The sequence below is a fragment of the Crinia signifera genome, chromosome 8, assembly GCF_055691185.1.
Source record: "Crinia signifera chromosome 8, ASM5569118v1, whole genome shotgun sequence".
In the NCBI taxonomy this organism is placed as follows: Eukaryota; Metazoa; Chordata; class Amphibia; order Anura; family Myobatrachidae; genus Crinia; species Crinia signifera.
The window spans coordinates 121339534-121360936 of NC_139224.1; the positions used below are offsets into that span (position 1 = coordinate 121339534).

The 21403-nt window shown below is 47.5% G+C and overlaps 1 protein-coding gene across 2 annotated transcripts in view; it reads left to right on the plus strand.

The window, feature by feature from the left end:
* Positions 1-21403, plus strand: part of BCAR3 (BCAR3 adaptor protein, NSP family member) — a 288114-nt gene that overhangs the window by 166049 nt on the left and 100662 nt on the right. Inside the window, exon 1 of one of the 2 annotated variants that reach the window (XM_083157074.1) lies at positions 9634-9942. The exons of the other annotated variant lie outside the window; for it this stretch is intronic. The gene's annotated coding sequence lies outside the window, so the exon portion shown is untranslated. Of the gene's footprint in view, positions 1-9633; positions 9943-21403 lie in introns of those variants that run through there. 2 annotated transcript variants of the gene reach the window in all.

The window sequence follows — 21403 nt, forward strand, 5'->3', positions numbered from 1 at the left end:
ATTTGTGATAAGTGATTTTGCTAAGCAATTTTGCTTAAGCAAAAAAAGTCAGGGTAAAGGGGCATACACACGTAGAGATCTGTGCTAAGTAATTTTGCTAAGCTATTTTGCTAAGCTATTTTGCTGGTGTCAAGATCTCCCATGGGGAGCACATACACATGCAGAGATTTGTGCTTAGTGATTTTGCTAAGCGATTTTGCTAAGCAATTTTGCTTAAGCAAAAAAAGTCAGGGTAATGGTTCAGAATGAGAGATTGTGACCAGTATCTCTCATTCTGTACACACAGAGAGATTTGCAGTCATTTGCTAAGCAATCTGACTAGATTGTGACTGCATGCACTGACTTAGTTAGCAAGAGATATTTAATCTCTCGGAGCTTACACACGGAGAGTTCTGTGCTTACTTTCTAAGCAATCCAGTCAGATTGCTTAGAAAATAACACAAATTTGCTCCGTGTACACCCCTTAAGAAGGATTTTGTCAGAAAGAATGAACCAAAATAAGGCCCACAGAGAGATTTGCAGTCACTTGCTAAGCAATTTGACTAGATTTTGACTGCATGCACTGACTTAGCAGGAGATAATTTATCTATTGGGGTATACACACGGAGACATCTGTGCTTACTTTCTAAGCAATCTAGTCAGATTGCTTAGAAAATAGCACAAAATTGCTCCATGTGTATGCCCCTTTATTAGAAAAACTGACGGACATCATTGGACAATGGCTTACCCCACTTGGACTCTCCTAGGATTTTTTTTACATTTATTAATTTTTATTCATTACCAGTTATTTATATAGCACACACATATTCCTCAGCGTTTTACAAAGAAAATGTGTATATTCACATCAGTCACTGCCACTGCCCCAGAGAAGCTTATGCAATATGCGCAAACACATTCATTGTAGGGATAATTTATGTTGGGAGCCAAATAACTGACATACAGATAGTGGTAGATGCTCAAATTAGTTCAGGTGCATGCAAGGGAGGGGTTTATACTTTAGTAAGTAACAAGACATTGGTTCCTCCAGCTCACTGAATAGTATTATACCCCTTTTACACCAAAATCCCTGGTCGGACCCTGGTCTTTGAACACGGAAGTTTCCAGGGTTGGACCCTGCTTCATACCCCATTTACACAGCACTTCAACCTGGGTCGGACCTGGGTCTGCACCATTTACACTGAACCTGGGTCAGCCCTGCTTTTCCCTATGGATGACATTAAAAATGTCAATTTTAGGACTGATAAACTGCCAGCCAACCTTCCCTCAATGATTTAAATAAAAATTAAAAGACATGAAAAGTTAGCATTGAAAAATGTTGGTTGGTTTATTTAGCAAAATATTTTGTCAAAAAGTTATATTCAGTGATGAAGCGTACATAGCGGTATAAAAGTGCAGCATCACCCATGTGCTCCCCCCAGTCCTCTGCCCCTGCAGCAGCATTCAGTTGGTCGACCTAAAGATGGTCGACAGTCATTAGGGCGACACCACTAGGTCGACATACTGCAAGGTCCACATGGGACAAGGTCAACAAGTCATTAGGTCGACACAAGCATTAGGTCGGCATAGGATTTTTCACTGTTTAATGAGCCGACAGGCGGTATTTCATGCCCTAATATCCACTAGGGCAGTGATGGCTAACCTTGACACTCCAGCTTGCAGTATGTCGACCTTATGACTGTCGACAATCTTTAGGTCGACCATACAATCCATACCCCTCCCCCCAGCCCCCCCAAAACAAACATAAATGATTTCTGTAGGTAGAGTATATTTCCCTTAAAAAATGGAGTCACTGGAGTGGGAGGCACATCATGCACCCTCCTCCTTTAAGCTCTTGGTCCCACTACTGCCTGACAGCGCTGCATCCTAGTGCCAGATAGGGTTGTGGCAGGTCCACCTGTGGAGTGCCAGGTAGCAGCCTGTGTGCACTGTCCGCACGGGTTGCTGTCTTCTGCTGCTGCAATGCATACCTCCCAACTTCTGTGTTGTGGAAATAGGGACACTCGCGCGAGTGCCCGAAAAGGGGACGGGGCGTATGCAAATGAGGGCGCAGCTTATGCTAATTAGCCGCAACCTCATTTTCATACGAGAATAGACGCTGTGCGCATGCCCACAGCGTCTATTCTATTAGATTGGGGGGTCTCCCAACTGCCACCCCCCGCAGCGGGACAATGCCTGACGTGGGTGGGACAGCGGGACAGGACCTGAAAATCGTGACTGTCCCGCTGTAATCGTGACAGTTGGGAGGTATAGCAATGCACTGTGGAACGCATGGTACTGACTTACGGAAAGGCGTCCCATGCTTCTGGTATCCTTTCAGCACTAACCAGATGTCCCGACCTGGGTTGGGACCATTTACACCGCTCACGACCCAGGTCCGACCAGTGTTCAACCCTGGTCAGGACCTGGGTAGGAGACCAGTGTCAATGGACCTGGGTTGGTCCCATTTACACCAACACTGACCTGGGTCCGACCTGGGTCCGACCTGGGTTTTTCGTTGGTGTAAAAGGGGTATTAGTAACCAATCTTAAACACTACATGATAATAGAATTCAGAGATATTGGTTACATATACCTGCGCAGGTGTATGACATGCCCCCAAGCCGCATCAAGGATTCTCTGTATATTGGGGGTCCCTAGCGCTATATCTAGGTGCAGGGTGTGGCACCCCAAAAAACTATCATAAGCTAGGAGGCCCAGCGCGGCATGCCAGTGAGATACTAAGTGTTAATAATTAGTGATAGGAAGCCGAAGCTATACATAAAAAGAGATAAATTAAATGTAATTAAAATAAGAGAGAGATAGTGTTAGTGAGGGAAAAGTGTTAATAGAATGTAAGGGCATGCCGCACTAAAGCCACCCAGCCCAACCAGTCCAGGGGCACCGCACCCCACACCACTGTTACCCTAAATTGGGTCTACAATTAGCCAGCAAGGAGCCACATGATAATGGCTCCTTACTTGGTATATCTGAACTAAGAGCTACCTACCTTGGAGCAACCCCAGACTACTCCATGTGGCATATCAGGACCTGCATCTCCGCCTAATACAAGCTCCTCTCTGCCTCTCACAACATACATACAGATAGTGGTAGATGCTCAAATTAGTTCAGTAATACTATTCAGGTGCATGCAAGGGAGGGGTTAATACTTAGTAAGTAACAGGACATTGGTTCCCCCGGCACACTGAATAGTATTAGTAACCAATCTTAAACACTACATGATAATAGAATTCAGAGATATTGGTTACATATACCTGCGCAGGCAGCCAAATAACTGTCAAGTATATGTTTGAATTGTGGGAGTAACTGGAGGAAACCCACACTAACATGGAGAGAATATACAAACTCCGTACTGTAAGGGTCATGATTGAACCCATGGCATCAGTGCTGTGAGGTACGCAAGGCTTCCCGGTCACAGACCTGAGAGACCAGCGAAGGTGGCGCTTCGTAAAGGACAGCGCGGTACTTGTGTATTATGACGGCGCCCACGAAATCGGCCGCAAATCGCATGGAAAAATCTGATGCGATTTTGCGGCCAATTTTTGACCGATTTCCGGACGATTTTTGACCGATTTCTCACTTTTTCCGGCCGATTTGCATGCTGTTCCATCATTGCACACCCCCGTAGTGCATCGCATGCAATATAGTGGCATGTGAAGCGATTCGATTTGTAATTGTACAATCACCCTGATGGGTCCTTACAATGTTAAATGCACCGTCATTGTTAACGCCACCCCCACTATCAACGCCAACCCGAAGCGTGGCGAGCGTAGCGAGCCCGTGAGGGGCGGTGGTACGCGTCCTCCGACCTTTTCATACCTCCACTATCCACATCTGCGTGGAGTTGATTTTAGATAGTGTGACGAGCGCAGCGAGCCACCGAGCCCAAAGCGTGGCGAGCGGATGCGGAATACATGTAAAGTAATCCGCGTCCCCTCACGGGGCTCGCCACGCTCGCCACGCTTCGGGCTCGGTGGCTCGCTGCGCTCGCCACACTATCTAAAATCAACTCCACGCCGACGTGGATAGTGGGGGTATGAAAAGGTCGGAGGACGCGTACCGCCGTCGCTTGCCACGCTTCGGGTTGGCATTGATAGTGGGGGTGGCGTTAACAATGGGGGTGCATTTAATATTGAAAATCACATCACATCGCATGCCACTTCCTGGCATGCGTTGCTATGCGATATTTAATTGTACAATCAGGGGCATTTTCCCGAAAATCACATCGCATACCATCGCATAGTACCTGGGGGTGTGCAAGGATGGAATAACATGCGGTACTTTTTTCCTAGCACGGCCACAATCGCGGCCATCGGGTGTAATTTTTAGTGGCCTGCGACGCGACCGACGCGATGCCCCCGATTTTTCCATTGAAATGCATTGAAAACAGTGAAAATCGCGTCGGTCGGGTCGTATGCGGCAAAAAATGCTTAAATGGTCCACACGCGATGCCCGCGATTTCCCCATAGGGAACAATGTTAAATGGCTAACTTTACCCCCGATGACCGCGATTTCCCATAGGAAACAATGTTAAATGGGTCAATTTACCCAAATCATCATAGCGTGGCGAGCGCAGCGGTACGCGTCCGCCGACCTTTTCATACCCCCACTATCCACGTCGGCGTGGAGTTGAGAATAGAATAGTGTGGCGAGTGCAGCGAGCCACCGAGCCCGAAGCGTGGCGAGCGGACGCGGATACCTTCACAGGTAAACGCGTCCCTTCGCGGGCTTCACAGGTATCCGCGTCCCGAGCCCGAAGCGTGGCGTGCGCAGCGAGTCCCGCGAGGGGACGCGGATACCTTCACAGGTATCCGCGTCCGCTCGCCACGCTTCGAGCTCGGTGGCTCGCTGCGCTCGCCACACTATTCTATTCTCAACTCCACGCCGACGTAGATAGTGGGGGTATGAAAAGGTCGGAGGACGCGTATGGCCGCCCCTCGCGGGTTCGCTGCGCTCGCCACGCTTCGGGTTCACGTTGATCGCGGGGTGGCGTAAACTACTTTTGGGGGGACATTTCAATGTTCAGGGGTGTTTTTGGGCCATTTACCATTGTTCCTATGATAATTTGGGTAAATTGAGCCATTTCACATTGTTTCCTATGGGAAATCGTGGTCATCGCGGGTAAATTGAGGCATTTAACATTGTTCTCTATGGGGAAATCGCGGGCATCGCGTCTGGCCCATCGCACCCGATTTTTTAGTGCATGCGATGGCCGCGATGCCCCCGATTTTACACCCGATGACCACGATCATGATCGTTGTGGCCGTGCTAGGAAACAAGTACCTAACATGCAAATCAGCAGGAAATGGCCGAAAATCGGCAAAAAATCGGACGCAAATCGGACGCAAAATCGCATCGCAGATCAAATCGGCCAAAAATCGGCAGAAATCGGCAGATAAATCGGATGCGATATCGGATGCGATTTACATGAAATCGGGCGCCGTTGTAATACACAAGTACCGACCGCGCTTATTGGAAGAGCTGTCCTTTGCGTTAATAAAGGAATATGTTAATTCATATGCAAATTATTAACATTGCAAATCTCAGTAATTTATTTAAAGTAATGCACAAATATTAGGATTTTTAATCCTGGGATTAAAAAATGCCCTGGGATTGGCCAATTTGCTACTGTATCATGCCATGATGAGCGAGGCTGAAGTTGGCTTCTTCTTCGGTCAGCTTCTTATTCATTTCTTATTCGAGCTCCAGCTTCTTATTCAGAACATTCACTTTTACACTGGTTAATGAGTCTTAGACCACAAATTTGACACCAGAAACCAACACAGGGGGGTGACTTACATATGACCCACTTGCAATTTCTTTTGACCAACAATTATTTGGTAATAAATAGGGCACTAAAGTGGGCATAGGTCCCAGATGTCATCATTTTGAATAAGTAGCTGGTGTCCTGCAAGGGTTAAACCGCGTTGTCAAAAAATATTACACTTGAAACACATCACTTACATATGACCCACTTGCAATTTCTTTTGACCAACAAGGATTTGGGCAGAAATAGGGCAATACAATGGGCATGGGTCCCAGATTTCATTATTTTGAAGGGATAGGGCCACTAGGTCTACAAGCATTGGGTCGACAAGCATTAGGTCGACACCATTAGGTAGACATGCATTATGGTTCACATGCATTAAGGTCGAAATGGGTTAGGTCGACATGGTCATTAGGTCAGCATAAGCATTAGGTCGACAATGCCCGACATGGGGAATGTCGACAGACAAAGGGTCCACATGTTTTTTTTTTTTCTTAAATGATAAATTTCGCCATGGGTTTTATTTTATTCTCCCTGATAAATTTCGCCATGGGTTTTATTTTATTCTCCCTGATAAATTTCGCCATGGGTTTTATTTTATTCTCCCACCACGCCCTGGTGGATGGTAGGGCATGAAATACCATCTGTCGGCTCAAAAAAATTGTGAAAAACCCCATGTCGACCTTTTGACCGTCGACCTTCCCCATGTTGTCCTGCTTGTGTCAACCTAGTGACCCATGTCGACCTAACCCATGTTGACTTTCCTGCATGTCGACCTATTTCTGCCCAAATCCTTGTTGGTCAAAGTCATTTGCAGGTGGGTCATATGTACGTGACCCCCTGTGTAGGTTTCAAGTGTACACTGTTTAACCCTTACAGGACAACAGCTACTTATTCAAAATGATGACATCTGGGACCTATGCCCTTTTTAGTGCCCTATTTCTGCCCAAATCCTTGTTGGTCAAAAGAAATTGCAAGTGGTTAATTTATTTATTATTTATTTGCAGTTTCTTATATAGCGCAGCAGATTTCGTTGCGCTTTACAATAGTAGACATTGATAAAACAAACTGTGTAACAGAGTAAATAGACAGACTTGGGGGTTAGAGGGCCCTGCTGCAAGATTACAATCTATAGGGATATAGGAGGGAAACACTAGGACAGGCATCAGTAATAGCATAGCAGTCCCACCAAGTTACAAGTCCAGAAGGGAAGCTATACAATACATAAGTGCCTCAGAGGGTTATGCGTGTAGAACTTAAATATGATAGGCTTGCCTGAAGTGGTGAGTTTTCAGGGAACGCTTGAACGTTTGGAGGCTAGCGGAGAGTCTTATTGTGCGTGGAAGGCAGGGACGTGCAGTCAGGGGAGGCAGTGCCTCCCCTGTCATTAATGATTAAAACGATACAAAGAAGATTCTTATGACACATATTCTGTCTCATAAGTATCTTCTTTATATTAATCTAAACATTTTCAATGCCACATAATGTTTCAAGTGATTTCGGAGGCACCGAAATCGATGCCTCCAGCTGTCTATTACAAAATTCTGGGAGCAGAGGGCGTGCAGGGGGCGAGGACAAGAAGATGGCTGTAAAAGCCCATGAAAAACCTATTGGAAGCGGCACCGTTACAGGTGCCGCAGTGACAGGGACGTGCTTTCAGCCACTATATCAGCACGTCCCTGTCACTGAAACCAATGCGATTGGGCACCGGCAGGACAGACAGTACATCCAACTGTCCAGTGACAGAACTCCAGCTCCCGTCGGACCCCCCCCCCCCCCCCCCCCCCCGATCACTGACAGCAGCACACTTAATCCCCGTTCCTAAACCCATGCTGCTGTCATTTAGGTTTTTTACTGCAGCGGGAGTCGGGACTGATAGTGAGGGCAGCTGAGGGAGGACTCCTCCTGCCAGTGACATGTGGTGGTGGCTGTGAGTGTGTCCAGAGAGTCACAGCCACTCACCGCTAATCCCCGCCGACTACCGCCGATGAACCCCCCCCCCCCCCCCCCGCCGCCTGCAGCACTGGAAGCCTGAGACTCCTCACTCACAAGTGAGTGAGGTACCCCGGTGTGGCATGCCTGCGGGACCATGACACTGCGCTGCCTAGTTGGAAGACCCGGCGCGGAAAACATTGCCGTGATTAGGGAGATCCAGCGTGGTGATTGGGCAGGAGGCACCTCGCCGGCAAGCTGCACACACGGCTCCAAGATGAAGACATGGAGGCAGATTGAGCAGCAGGCACAAGACGCTGAGCAGGAGAATGGATGAGAAGGCTCCAGATTCCCTGCCACTACCAGAGGTACACTCAGGGAGAAGAGGGTATTAGGAGCCACAAAGTGTCTGTCATGAACCTTCAAACCCTGCTTTGCCATCTCCCCTCTCCTCCTCTGTTCCCCTGGCGTCCTGTACACCCCCCCCACACTCTCTCTCGTCCTCTACCCCCCCACTCTCATCCTCTAGACCCGACCACTCTCATCCTCCACCCCCCCTCTCATCCTCTACACCCCCTCTCATCCTCTTCCTCCCTCTTGCCCTCTACCCCCCCCCCACTCTCTCGTCCTCTACCCCCCCACACTCACTTGCCCTCTACACTGCCCCCACACTCTCATCCTCTACCCCCCTTTCATTCTTTACCCCCCCCACACTCTCTCGCCCTCTACCCCCCACTATCATCCTCTACCCCCCTTTTCATTCTCTACTGCCCTACTCATGTCCTCTCCCCTCCCACTCTCGTCATTTCCCCCCCCTAATGGGCACTTTATTGACATTGGGGCAGGGGGCCCCTATCAAGATTTTGCTATGGGGCCCACAGAGTAGTCGTTACGCCCCTGGAAGGAGCCCAGATTAACAATGCCTTGGGGGTCAAAGAAAGGAGTGACTGAAGTTTGGTAGGGGGAATTGGAGGGGGTTAAATGAGCCTGGATGTGGAGGAGCAGTGCTAGTGGGGTAAACGTTAAGCAGGTTAAAAAACAGTGTTGGGTGGGGGTTGAACATAGGAGTCTTATTGTGGGGTGTAACTTGTAAGGGGCATTTTTGGTGTTTTGGACATAAAATGGTTGTCAGTGGCATAACTGGGTGTGACACAATGTGTAATTGGCATTATGTGTGTGACGTCATGTGTAATGGGCATTATGGTATGTGGCGTCATATGTAATGGGCAATACGGTGTGTGGCGTCATGTGTAATGGGCATTACGGTGTGTGTGTTGTCATGTGTAATGGGCATTACGGTGTGTGTGTTGTCATATGTAATGGGCATTACGGTGTGTGTGTTGTCATATGTAATGGGCATTACGGTGTGTGTGTTGTCATGTGTAATGGGCATTACGGTGTGTGTGTTGTCATATGTAATGGGCATTACGGTGTGTGTGTTGTCATATGTAATGGGCATTACGGTGTGTGTGTGTTGTCCTGTGTAATGGGCATTACGATGTGTGGTTTTGGCCGGGTGCCTCACCAGCCACTAACCTCACCGCACGTCACTGGTGGAAGGGCATTCCATAGGATGGGAGCAGCCCGATGGAAGTCCTGTAATAGTGGTTCATATGTAAGTCACCCCCCTGTGTTGGTTTCTGTTGTCAAATTTGTGGACCAAGACTCATTAACCAGTGTCAAAGTGAATGTCCTGAATAAGAAGCTGGAGCTCGAATAAGAAGTGAATGGAAGCTGGCCGAATAAGAAGCTAACTTCAGCCTCTTCCATGATGATGGATTACTGATGTGTGTGTGCTGTAGTAGGAGAGCATGGGGGGGGGAGACATTGTTATGCAGATGAGCAGCAGGGTCCCTGGACCAGTCAACATTGAGCAGGCAGTAGAGGGGCGTGGCTGTGCCAGACGCTGAGCCTGCAGTGAGTGCAGTGCACAGAGCTGCTGACTGTTACTACTCAGGAGCCTGGATGTGCGAGCGTGTGAGCTGCCTGTAGGACTCTGGGATCTGTGCACTGGGAGACTGATCTGTGCGCTGGAGTGCTGCCGGCCGTTGCTGGGAAACGGATCTGTGTGGCGAAGTTCTGCTGGGTGAGTGCTCTGTGCGGAGTGCTGCTGCTGGGTGACGGCTCTGTGCGGGGTGCTGCTGCTGGTGGCATCCCTGTGAAACAGTCGGGGAAGGAGCATAAAGTATCCTGGATCTGTACTAGACACCATGCTGGCTGCATAAAGTGCTGTGACCTTACACACAGGTAAGAGCTGAGCATTGTCCTCTCACTTTGAAGATTTTTTGTTCATGACCCTGTTATTAGACCATAATAGTCTATTGCTGCTGCTGGGACTTGTTAGCTCAGGGGTTCCCAAACTTTTTTTGTATCACAGCACCCTAGAGCATCAAAATATTTTCAGGGCACCCCTAGGCCAAATGTTTCTTATCGAGAAATTCAGAAAAAAAATATTAAATTAAGTGCATTGTGTTTATATGTCACAGTTCTCTGGTGAGGGACAGGATTTGCTCCTGTTTGTCCACATATATTATTATTGGCAGCCACAAGCACTGGTTTTGTCTGGTACGTTGACCATAAATAATATGAATTGATCCTGGTCCACCAACCCAAGGCACCCCTGCAAGTGATCTGAGGCACCCCAGGGAGCCTAGGCACACAGTTTGGGAACCACTGTGTTAGCTGCATAGTAGCATTTGGTTGGGGGGGGGGGGGGGTGTTATATACTGTATGTCACTGACCCATATATCAGATGTTACTAAGCCTCCGACCTGTGCAGCCTATACCTGTTACATGCTAGTTTTATGGCATAGGTAGGGATGCTGGCGTTTAGTATAACAACGCAGGCATCCCTGAACTTCAAAGGAATCAGGATGCCGACAGCATATTACCGACAGCTGGCATCCCGATCGGTGAGCATGCAGGGAGAAGGCTGTGGGAAGGGTTAGGCACTAGTGTGGGGATTTAGGTTAGGGTTAGCTGTCGGTATTTTGACAGCTGGCATCCTGACCAATGTTCATCCGTATGTATCCCATACAGCTGATGGGCACATGATACACTTTTGCAGAACCTTTTGGGCTTACTTATCTGCCTGTCATGGGTCGGGATGCAGCAAGCATTGCACTTTAGGTGCCCATACATGTATACCATTCAGGCACTTTTCATCCGATTACATAGGACCAGGCCAATAAATTGGGTGAAAGGTGTCCATATCATATGTGCCTAACCTCTTATTCCGATGCGCGGATCCGGAGATCGTAACAAGAGCTGCACTAGGCTGGGTACACACCAGGACGACCCGCTCACGATGCACATCGTGAGCGGGTCGTCAGTGTTTTCTTCCAACCCGCTCACGATGTGCACCGTGACCGGGTCCGATCCGATGGCGACCCGCACCCGGGAGTATGGTCGTCCTTCAGTTCCTACCTGCAGTAGGTAGGATCTGAGGAACGACCGACCCGTGGGACCGCGCATCCGATCGGTATCGGTCCTCACCGGGACAGAATAGGGCCCGATCACCACACAATTCGGTCGGAATTGGATCTAAATTGATGGGATCGGGCCCTAGTTGTCCTGGTGTGTACCCCCCCCTTACAATTTATCAGACCTTGCAGCACTTGCTGAGGTCACATACAATACAGGGCAGTAGCTGAGATATTGCATGCGATACTTCGGCAGTGTATGGGCACCTTTTTCTTGCGCAGCATCATGTACTCTGCATGCATATCCGAGTTTAACTCTGTGTACATGAAGATTACAGCAGAGCACTGCTCTTATGGCACAAGCTGACATTTGCAATGATAGTACTTCTGAGTTTAGGACCCGGAGTCCTATCTACGCATGCGTCGAGTGATATACGCGCTGCGGGGGGTGCTGGGGGGAACCGGTTGGATCCTTCACAACAAGGAGGCACAATAGAAGCCCATAGGCTTTTCTTTAGGGCAACTCTGATTGCCCACCACATCCAAGCCCCGGCAGGTATATATGTGGTGCACAACATCCAAAAACATCCTTTTCTGAGATTTGGCTGCTTCTTAAACCACATCTCGCCCATGGTCTGGTTACATTGCTGTGAAGCAGGGCAGTGATGCAGCAGGGTGGGATATTTTCTTTCACAATTGAGCTCTTCATGTAGTGCCCCCCATACACGGTCCGTTTTTGCGGTCCGTTCTGTACTTTTAAATCGTATCGGATCGCATGCCTTGTGCATGCACTGCGATCCGATCCGATGTGTACCTAGTACAAAAAGTATGTGCAGCACATACTTTTTGTACCGTACTATGTGATGCGCGGGAGCGCGCATCGCATAGTACAGAACGGAGCCGCCAAAAACGGAGCGTCTATGGGCTCCTTAAGAAATATTTTCAGCAGGGAGCAGAACGATAGAGACCAGGGTGTGACAGAGGGATGTGGTATTCTGATGGCAGTTGGATGCCGGTGACGGTATATTGAACCATGGCATCCCAACTTCTGTCAGAAAACTGGCGCAGGAACCCTGAAAAAGGATCAGGATGCCGACGGCAGAATAGTTTAGGCCCTCATGGTAGGACTAATGCCTCATACACACTGTAAGATATTGGCTAATGTCCAATTTTGACTAGATGCACAAGAGATTTTGGCTAGATGCACAAGAGATTTTGGCTAGATACACTGGAGATTTTGACACCCACTCAGCACACTGCGATGCTTTGTGCTGAGCGTTCGTGCTTAGTGGGGCTTTTCCTATTTATAAAAGGGCAAAGCCTCGCCATCTGGGGAAAGCCAGTGCTACCTACACACGGGACAGCGCATCAGCATCGCTGCAGAGCGAGTGCATGCTCCTTTTCTGTCGCTTAGAAAAGGGGCTAAAATCACCCGTGTGTATGCCCTATATAATCTAATCAAAATTGCCTTGCCTGCACAGTCAATCTATGCTAAGCAATCTATGCTAGACAATATTGACAAAGCAGGAGAAAAACTGGGATATTTTTGCTAACCTTCCAGGAGATTTTGACTAGTCAAAATCTCCTGCCAAAATATCACAGTGTGTACACCCCTTTAGGGTTAGGCTTCAGGGAAGGGAAAGTAAGGCTGCAGGGAGGGTTGATGTTAGGATTAGGCACTTAGAAAGGGGGGGGGGTGGTTAGGTTTAGGCATTGGGGTGCTTCTTAAACCACATCTTGGGGTGCTAGTGCCTATCCCACATTAGGGATAGGCACTAGCAGGGGGGGCTAGGGCAAGCTGAGGGAAGGAAGGGTTTGGGTTAGGCAGGGGGATTAGGTTTTGTCACCTAAAAGTTAAGGCTAGGCTGTGTGCTGGGCAGGGGCCGGTTTATGGGGAGGGCTGAGGGGGGTTAGGCACTAGCGGGGGTGGTTAGGGTCAGGATGCGGGGAGGGAGTTTTGTGGTAAGTGGGAGAGGGTTAGATTACCAATGGATCCCCTGTTGGGATTCTCCATATCGGGATGCTGGGGTCGATCTCTTGACCACCAACATCCTGACAGCCGGGATATAATTTGTATCCCATGAAAGATGCTGGGGGAAACTCTTATAATCCCGGGGATTCTTGTAGTTTACCTTGTGTAGCTGCCCTGGGAAAGGAGACCATGATGCGGTGGACAAGTCAACCGTAATAAGATTGACAGTCAATAGGTTGACAAATGTAAAAGGTCACCATACCTTCATTCAAGGTCGACATGAAAAGGTCATTTTTAAAAGGTCAACATGAGTTTTTTCTTTTTTCAAAAAAGGTGTTTTTTCATATTTTTCTGTCCAAGTGGACATAAAGTTAGATTATAATAGTATGCCGAGTGTAGTGAGGAACCGTGCCTGAGGTAGGGGACTCGTGCATGGAGACGTGGTACACTTACACAGTGTCCATAGTGACATAGACACCCAAAAAAGTTAGAAAAACTCATGTCGATTCTTTCCATGCTGACTTATTGCATGTGTTGACCTTTTGATAAGTTCGACCTAAGGTATATCGACATTTTTATGTGTCGACCTTTGGCCTGTCCACCAATAGTGGTCGACCTATTAATTGTTGACACAATGACCCATATCCGCTTTGGTTACGCTCCATGAAAAAAATGCAATCTATAAAATAAATCCCATTAGATGGTTCATACATGTTATAAACTGTTACCACTGACATTCAAAGTTTTAAAACCTGGCCAAGCAGGGTCTAATGTTAAAAGCCTAGAAACTTTATATATAGATAGATAGATGGATGGATGGATGGATGGATAGATAGATAGATATAATGTACTAGTTGGTCTGAGGAGGTCACCTATGTTATCAGTGCACATATCTATCACACATCCCTCTGAATTCATGTAATACCGGTGTGATTCACTTTATTGTGCTTGATTAAAAAAATCTGGGTCATGTTTCTAGGTCTTAGTAAAATTATGGAACTTTTATTCTGTAAGGTCCTTGGGGTATAACTTCCACAGTGCGGTACAGTCAGGTTATTAACACCAGTGTATTTTCCCTGTAGTGTCTGTTTTCATATGTTGGAATATTATTATATGCTGCATTTCATTGGGTGATTCCCAAACTTCCTTGTATCTGACAGGGCCCTAGAGAATATCAGTATTTATTTCAATATGGTTCTGGTCCTGGAACACCAATACCTGCACCAAACCTGAGGCACCTTAGGGTGCCTAGGCACACGGCTTGGGAACCACTGGTGTAGTGGATGCAGGTAAGCTGCAGAATGATTGGCTGAAATTCAGAGGCAGCTTCTGCATTCCTATATGTAATCATTTTCAAAGATGGAATTTTTATTGATGATTTAAATAAAGACACCAAAGCGGTTTCCACAATGAGCAGTGGATCTGGTTGTTATGCTTGGATGCAGAACGGGTAAATCAGTGGGCGGTTTAGTCATATAGGTGCATAGGTAAACTATAAATGAAAAGTCTCTTTCAGACCGCACTTTAAAAACGGTATATTGCAGGGTTGCCAACTTTTAAAAAATTCTCTCCGGGAGAAGCCCGAGTTTTGGGGGGCGGGGCTTAACTGTGACGTCATCAAGCCCCGCCCCCATTACGGCAAATAGCCGCAATAAATGATATCCATGGAGGGGGCGGGGCTAAAACGACACGATTGTGCCGTTTTAGCTCCGCCCCCTATCCTGAGACCCGCGGATTGCAGCATATTAATGCCGCGATCAGGGGGCTCAGTGGGGGTCCCCCTGATTCCGGGAGGGTTGCCCACCTTTCCGGGGGCCGGGAGAAAGGACCCGATTTTCGGGAGACTCCCGCAAATTCCGGGAGGGTCGGCAACCCTGGTATATTGCCGTTTTTTTACCGTTTTAAAACGGTAATGTGTGCGGTCTGAAAGGTGCAGGACCACTTAACCGGTTAGAAAAAAACGTTTTTTCTAACCGGTTAAAATGCAGGGTCCTACCCGTTTCAGAACCGGTATTTTAGGCTCAAAATCGGTTCTGAAACGGTATTTAGGACCCAGCCAATGAGCTGGGTCCTAAATTCAGCACAGTGAATACTTAATGAGCGCTCATTAAGTATTCACAGCACTGGAGCCCCCCCCCGCGCGCGTGTCGACACCCCCGCTCGCGTGTCGACGCCCCCCGCGCGTGTCGACGCCCCCCCCGTGTCGACTTACCCCGTGCCGGTATCTCCGTTGTGGTTCCCGGCACTGCAGCTCAGTATGCTCGGAAAGCACTTCTGAAAAAAGTGTCTTTCAGAAAATGGCTGCCCCCATACGAAAGACAGTTTTTTTAAACAGGGTTTCCTATGGGGCAGCCATTTTCTGGAAGACACTTTTTTCATAAGTGCTTTCCGAGCATACTGAGCTGCAGTGCCGGGATCCACAACGGAGGTACCGGCACGGGGTAAGTCGACACGGGGGGGGGGTTTGACATGTGCGGGGGGCGTCAACACGCTCTCGGTCGACACGCACGAGGGGGGGGAGCTGCACGGAGGGGAGGGCTGAAGGCTGCACTGGCTTTGACCCTGTATTTGGAAAGTTTCCAAAAACGGGTCTGCCAGTGTCAAAAAATCGGCACTTAAACGGTAATATACCGTTTAAGTGCTGCGGTGTGAAAGGGGTTTTATCTGGCAGACCCGTTTTTGGAAACGTTTCCAAATACAGGGTCAAAGCCAGAGATGCGGTCTGAAAGCAGCATTACTGTTGCCAGGTATTCAGTGAATGACATCACTCGCTTGCCAGTGAGTCTAGGTGTGAATTTCTTGTCCATAGATGTCAGCAGCATGATGTAACATTGGACTCATTTAATGACACCTGTAGTGAAGTAGCATGTTACAGGATGGTATCTGGATCCTAGATCTATACTGTCTAGATACAGTCAGTAGGTCCACCTGGTCAAATGGTTGAAGGTGATTAAGGTCGGCAGGTTCAAAATGTCGACATGATGATCGCCGACAAACTTATGATCTATAGAAGTTTTCTTGGGGTGGTTTTTCACATATTTCTAATTTTACTTGATTTTCAAGTGGTCTGTGATTAGGGCTAGTAACTTGTGCTTGGCACAATGGAAGTTGATCAAAGCACCTTGCCCGGAGCATGGTGGACTATACGTGCCCACGAGGGGCTATGTTTGCTGTAGATGTGGTCACATATCGTGAAACATAAAAAAAATTACATCAAAAGCCTTCAAAAACTTGTCAACCTTTTTTGTGTGTTGACCCTGTCAACTTTTTCTAATAGCTAATTTTTCTAAATAGATATTTTGCACCGGCAACCTAATGTCTATTAATCACTGTAGATCTTACACCACACCCTTCTACAATATATCAGATGTTCTGACCTCTGCCAGTGGCAATCAGGAATCCTCTATATTTCCTGCTCTGAACAAGCAGAATGAACCTTTTCTGTAAAAAACTTGGTCAATAAATTGGTCAACATGGTCTATGCTTGTTTGTTAGTTTGCTTAATACTTTACTCTTTTACTCTTTTTATGTAGCAGTTTGAGGTTATGTTGAAAGCAGTGTAGAGACCTGGTCATTTTTGATTGGTGAGACGTTGACATGATGCAGTGTTTTCCTGCCGCTCCAACTCACCACTTAGGGTGGTGCCGCTACAGTCCCCACACCCCCATATATAATCAGCAGCACCTCCCTGAAGAATGTGTGCATAGTGAAGTAATAATCCCGACAACTGTGCCAGTCACCGCAAATGGTTTCAATGCCTCTTAAAAACTGGCCACACAGAAATGAGCTCCAAACTGTTTGCATTACATTCTATCAAAATTCAATAACCCGTATGACGTTTCTCTACTTGTGTTCTATGAGTGTAATGCTTTAAATACCAGAGAAGTCATCACATGATATGTGCATTAGTGCTAGATGTCCAGGAATGAAGGACTTTGTTGTACAAATTCCTGCCCATGTGAGCAAATTATCATTATGTCTTTTTGCTTATGCTGGGTCATCCGTTGCACGGTGATCAGGACCTGTGCTTGCTGGGTGCTGCCCTTACACTGGGTCATCAGTTGTATGGTGATCAGGACCTTTGCTTGCTGGGTGCTGCCCTTACACTGGGTCATCAGTTGTATGGTGATCAGGACCTTTGCTTGCTGGGTGCTGCCCTTACACTGGGTCATCAGTTGTATGGTGATCAGGACCTTTGCTTGCTGGGTGCTGCCCTTACACTGGGTCATCAGTTGTATGGTGATCAGGACCTGTGTGTGTTGGGTGCTGCCCTTACACTGGGTCATCAGCCCCACGGTGATCAGGATCTGTGCTTGTTGGGTCCTGCCCTCACACTGGGTCAACAGTGGTATGGTGATCAGGACTTGTGCTTGCTGGGTGCTGCCCTTACACTTGGTCATCAGTTGCACAGTAATCAGGACCTGTAGTTGCTGGGTGCTGCCCTTACACTGGGTCATCAGTGGAATGGTGATCAGGACCTGTGCTTGCTGTGTGCTGCCCTAGGCAGGAAGGTGGCTTTTGTAAATCGCACGTAGCATTTCGGCCAGATCTGACAGAACAGGATTGAGCCGACCGGATTTCAAGTGGAATGTATGTCCGATTGTCCTGTTATGCTGCGGTTGGATTCTGCGGTTGTGGCTCTGCTGCCTATGTGTATGTGTATGTGAACATTGGGTAGACAGCATGATAATCGATAAGCATTAGGTCAACATGCATTAAGGTTGACATGACTGCAGGTCGACGTGAGTTAGGTCGCCAGTCAAAAGATCGATATGGGATTTTTCATATTTTTTAGTCCCGAATTTTGACACAGGTCATGGACAATGACACGTAGCACCGCATCCTCAGTGGGAGGAATCTGGAATACCCGGAGGAAACCCATGCAAGTACGTGGAAAATAGGCAAACTCTGCACAGTTATGGTGGTAATTGAACACATGACCTCTGAGTGCTGTGAGGCCATAATGCTAACCATTACACTATCCGTACTACCAATATACAGATGACCCCAATGTTGGGCAGTGGCATTTATGCTGTAATACTTCATTGACTTTGCCAGTGTTCCAAAGTGGCTCAGAAACCAGTGTGAGCGGCTGCTGTCAGTACTCTGGATGTCCATACTCACTTATTTAATACCCCTCTGGAAATAATTATACCTGTTCAGAAGAGGAATCTGTAAAATCATTTTGGGGGATGTATTTTCCTTTTGAATGTTAATTAAAAGTTCTATCGTAAACAAATGAAGGCCTAAAATGTATATATTTTCTTTAACAAGTGATGCAGTGCGTACTGTGGTGAGCTTATTGGTGTAGGGTCCATACCACCCATGCTGCCCGTACTTCCTCTGCTATGTTGTTGCATTATCTCTTACACAATTCCACTAATGAGCATGTTGGCACCTTCAGCATACATCTTTAAATAGGAATACAGAGGAAGGCCTGTTAACCCACTTGGTGTGGTCACTTGTCCCTTCACCAGCAGAGGGTTTATAGAGAGCATGTATAGGTGGAACGCCCTTATGTGCTGGAAATGCATTTGAAGTTTGTCCCTTCATTGCTCCGACCATCTGGCTTATTGTTGCATTGCTGTGTCTCTGATCGGGGCTGTTAGTGCGGTTGGAGGGGGCGCACATTCCAGGCAGCCGTCCTAGTACGAAACGTTTCACCAAGTAGGCTGCTGCATCTCTGTGTCTGGTAGCATTGTTCTCCTGTATTGTCCTCCTCCCATGAATGGGTCACTGTCTTGAATTTGGTCACACTGTTTGGAAAACCACTCCCATCCCAGCTCTCCAAGCACATGTAAGCCACATGTATGTCAAACTTCTGTTGCGACATACACATAATCTTACATATATTCTTGTATACCTGATTTTCTATTAAACCAATATGATAAATGGAAGCCTGTGCCAGATAGATAGAACAGTTCATGTCTTTTAGCGAGTTTATATAATTCCCCAATTTTAGGTCCATGGCAGTTGTCTGATCCCGCTTTTATTCTGCACAAAGACAGACAAGTTGCCAGTTAGAGGAAAGGATTGGGGATTGGGTGGCTGGGTATCTGAAAGCCACTACTGGCTATGGGAATTCAGGTGTAAAGAAGGCAGTAAGTCATAAGCAGGACTCTACCTGGAGGCCATTGGAATGTATGAACCTGTAGAGCTGCCTTTAACCATTCAATGAAACACTCCGTATATCTGACAGTAACTTTACAGACCAGGTCAAACTCCCTTTGTATAAGGTTGGCACTGTAGCCTGCATTTCTTGGTAGGAGGAAAGAATGGGGGCTTGTAGAGGCAGGGAGCCGAAGGATGGTGCAACTAATATGAAAGAATGGGGAATGCCATAAACAGGTAATGTGTTGATATAAAATAGTTGGTAGTAATGTAGGAAGGGAAGGGGCCTCCTTCAGAGCGCTGGTGCTATGTGCTTAATACGAAAGGAAACAAAATCTGCTAGTACTAAAGCCAGTCTGATCTTCCAGGGCTGGATCTTGTTCTCACACTATCACTGATTCAGTTCTTGTAAGGTCAGTGAGTGTTCTGACATCTCCTTGTAGAAAGCAATTAGAATTTTTATTTTTTTATTTTAACATTGGGGTGCTAGGAGCATTGCATGCTATGCCGGTAATACTTGGGGAGCTAGGAGTATTGCTGGTTGTGCCGCTAATTCATGGGGTGCTACTAGTGTTTCCGGTTGTGCCGCTAATACTTGGGGAGCTAGGAGTATTGCTGGTTGTGCCGCTAATTCATGGGGTGCTAGGAGTGTTTCCGGTTGTGCCGCTAATACTTGGGGTGCTAGGAGCATTGCTGGTTGTGCCGCTAATTCTTGGGGTGCTAGGAGCATTGCATGCTGTGCCGGTAATACTTGGGGTGCTAGGAGTATTTCCGGTTGTGCTGCTAATTCTTGGGGTGCTAGAAGTATTGCACATGCTGTGCCAGTAATACTTGGGGAGCTAGGAGTTTTGCTGGTTGCGCCGGTAATACTTGGTGTGCTAGGAGTATTGCTGGTTGCGCCGGTAATACTTGGGGAGCTAGGAGTTTTGCATGCTGTGCCGGTAATACTTGGGGTGCTAGGAGTATTGCATGCTGTGCGGGTAATACTTGGGGTGCTAGGAGTTTTGCTGGTTGTGCTGGTAATACTTGGGGTGCTAGGAGTTTTGCTGGTTGTGCTGGTAATACTTGGGGAACAAGGAGTTTTGCATGCTGTGCCGGTAATACTTGGGGTGCTAGGAGTATTGCAGGTTGTACTGGTAATACTTGGGGAGCTAGGAGTATTGCATGCTGTGCCGGTAATGCTTGGGGTGCTAGGAGTATTGCTGGTTGTGCCGTTAATACTTAGGGAGCTAGGAGTTTTGCATGCTGTGCCGGTAATACTTGGGGTGCTAGGAGTTTTGCAGGTTGTGCTGGTTATACTTGGGGTGCTAGGAGCATTGCATGCTGTGCCGGTAATACTTGGGGTGCTAGGAGTATTGCAGGTTGTGCCGGTAATACTTGGGGTGCTAGGAGTATTGCTGGTTGTTCCGGTAATACTTGGGGAGCTAGGAGTTTTGCATGCTGTGCCGGTAATACTTGGGGTGCTAGGAGTATTGCTGGTTGCGCCGCCAATACTTGGGGAGCTAGGAGTTTTGCATGCTGTGCCGGTAATACTTGGGGTGCTAGGAGTATTGCAGGTTGTGCTGGTAATACTTGGGGAGCTAGGAGTATTGCATGTTGTGCTGGTTATACTTGGGGTGCTAGGAGTATTGTAGATTGTGCTGGTTATACTTGGGGTGCATGGTTTTGTCCATTTGCTAAAAAATGTGCTTTGTGATCAAGTCTGAATTAGGACCTTAGCGTGTGCTCCTGCATTTTCTTTTTCTATGTGCAGGCAAATAGTAAGCACCAAGGTGATGTCACCATACGCTGTGTGTTCAGAAATTATACCAGCACTTTCTTGTCAGACATCGGTGCTTGTGCTTTCTGCGGTTTCCTAGCATAGATGCCAGTGCATCCCACCAGAGCAGTTGAACTATGTTGTGATTACAGCGCCGTATGTTGAGTTTTCCTTGTTCCATCTGCCCTCACAAGCCGTAATGGACACCAATATCATCTGCTTTTTAGGAGATGAGAAGATCTTGCTTTAATGGGGCCTACATATGTGTGTGGAGCAATCTTACTGAGCGATCTAGCATTGCTCAGAATGCTCAGCAGTATCGCTGCACATGTAGGCCCCATTAAAGCCAGATCTTCTCATCTCCTAGGAGCTGATTGACTGATGCATTATCACCTTCCACCTTCCACTCTTCACAAGACCTATGGGTGTCCCATAGAGTGGAGT